This window comes from Lycium barbarum, chromosome 1 (genome assembly GCF_019175385.1).
Source record: "Lycium barbarum isolate Lr01 chromosome 1, ASM1917538v2, whole genome shotgun sequence".
NCBI lineage: Eukaryota > Viridiplantae > Streptophyta > Magnoliopsida > Solanales > Solanaceae > Lycium > Lycium barbarum.
The window spans coordinates 160712528-160715147 of NC_083337.1; positions in this window are offsets into that span (position 1 = coordinate 160712528).

The window sequence follows — 2620 nt, forward strand, 5'->3', positions numbered from 1 at the left end:
TGACCTTGGTGCACACTTGTTGTGAGTTCAAATATGCGCTCTGCAGGGTTGTACTCCATCCGGTCATGTTTCTGAGCCTTATATTTGTGGTACTCGAACAGTTTTGATGGTTTTGGCATCCACCTTAGACCTTCTGCTGCATATGCTTTGGCCTCTTTTGATCTAATGACGAACCGCTCCACAACCTGCTTAAATGTTATTCTCACCATTGCGGGTGACCGGTAGTCCGCGTGCAGATTTCAACAAGCCATTGAATGACTCAGAGCTATTTGTTGTCAGCATACCCCATCGCCTACCTTCATCCTGGTGTAATGTCCATTTGTCTTTATCAATTGCATTCAACCAGTGGAAGGCTTCCTCATTCGCTCGCCTAATAATGTCCATCTGCAGGTTAAACTTCTTCTCCTGATGCTCTGTTGCAGCCGCCCACATCCAATTGCAAAGTGTTGGGATTCGATATGCCTTTTGGAAGTTTGCCTTCAAATGCCTTAAACAATAACTATGGTAGGCAAACGGCGGCTGCCACCCCTGGAAGTTGAACATATTGTGCAATATGCCAGCATTTCTGTCTGATATCACACATATTCCCATGTGATCCTTAATAACGTGTTGCCTTAAGTAGTCCAAAAACATACCCCACGTACTAATGCTCTCATTAGCTGCAATTGCAAAAGCTAGAGGGAATATAGCTCCATTTGCATCCATTCCAACTGCTATTAGCAGCTTTATGTCATATTTCCCGTACACATGTGTTCCATCAATTGATATGACCGGGCACACCAGGTTTCGATTTGAGCTTCCAATCAACAACAGTACCATGATTGAAGTGTTGTAGAGCCGCTATGTATCTCGGCAACTTCTTGAAAGAGCCCTCCCAATTGCCGTAGACTATCTCATGTGCACGCCTATGCCCAGGATCCGCCTTCCTCCTAGTAACAGTTTTGCAATATACTTTCAGGACGGCTGTAATACAATCTTTAATAGGGTACCTGAAAAAGTTGAAATATCAGCATATAGCAACGAGAAACATTATATTAACACCAAAAATAAAATGAACATAGGCGAAGGGGATACCTTGGGTTTTTTACAATGTCAGCAACTAACACACGAGCAATCATATTGGTATCTAGATTGCAATGATCACCTGGGAGGTCACCCATATCACAAGTGTGCTTTGTGTAGAACTTTGAAATAGTCCACATCTTTTCAGCAGTTTCCTTACCACAGAGCATCCATTCGCAGCTTTGATATTTTCGCTTGCAGACCAATCGCCAAAGTTTTCGTATGGAATCGTCAACTTTAAACTCCCTCATCCCCTGGATGCAATAAATCTTAACAGCCCTTTGCAATGATTTTTCGAGCTGAAAATCATCCCTTTTTCAAAATGAGCTTTTTGTTTTAAAAGATCCACTGGCTCTTTCCACAAACTTACCCGAATATGATCATCATCCCTAGTAAAGACAAAGGCATCTGGGCGACCTTGAAGATGATCAAGATAGGGGATCTCATCGGAATGCCACTGAATCGGCGTCGACTCTTGCTGTTGAAATTGGCTTTGAGGCTGAACCAGAGGAGACTCTTGTTGTTGAAATGGTTGCTGTGAATTCAGTTCCTCCTCGTGTGCCGGACTGTCCCTCATGTCTTGCAACAGTTCTACTTGATGTTGAGGATTAGTTCCAACCTCAATCTCATCGTCACTTTGCTCATCGTCACTGTCATCAGCATTAGGTATTTCCTCACTATCGCTAGATGATGTCACTATATAATTCGGATAATCCGGACCATCCATAGCAGGCCTTTGCCTATAATTTGGTGCAACCACCACATTCTCCCTACATAAGAAATTAGGGTGTTTTAATTACTACACATCAAATAACACTATTGATGTTAAAAAAATAGACATACCGATAGTAATCAACTGCACCGAAATCTGAGGAAGGACCGTCGCTTTGAGTTGTTGGATAGGCTGAGGATGTTCTAACCTGATTCCTCCATCCCAATTGAGGAGACTGTCCGATATGATCCATATCAGGTGTATAACCCCTAAATAATATAATCAACATCATTAGTAGCATTCAAGTGCCACTACACATAATAATGATGATGATGATGATGATGATCATAATAATGATAATAATAATAATAATAATAGGTAGGTTCCGCTTGAGTGACTTCGGCCTGAATTATAGACGGGGCTTCCCGACGAGGTCTATTTCGGGCTTCCTGAGGAGCCCTAGCCATGAATTCAAGTCGATTAATGGGCACCTTCTCTATATACATTTCAAGGACGTTTAAAGTTATGCATTTCCTATAATCATAAGGCGCCTTCAAATAATCAGTCAAAGAATCATCGTCCTGAACGTACCACTGTCCATAACTAGTTACACCTTGCGGCGTAAATGACACTGGATATTTTCCAATTATATTGAGATCAAATCACTTCTTCTAACTTGTAGTCTATTATACAAGGCTTTGAGTAGTTTTGAGAATTTTAAGTCAAGTGGAAACTTAACATGATATTTTGGGGGAGAATCGTATCGCAAATTATTTTCCTCGAATATAATTTGTCCGCCCCAGAATAAAAAAAAATTAATTCTTGGAACATCTGCCATATTTTGAA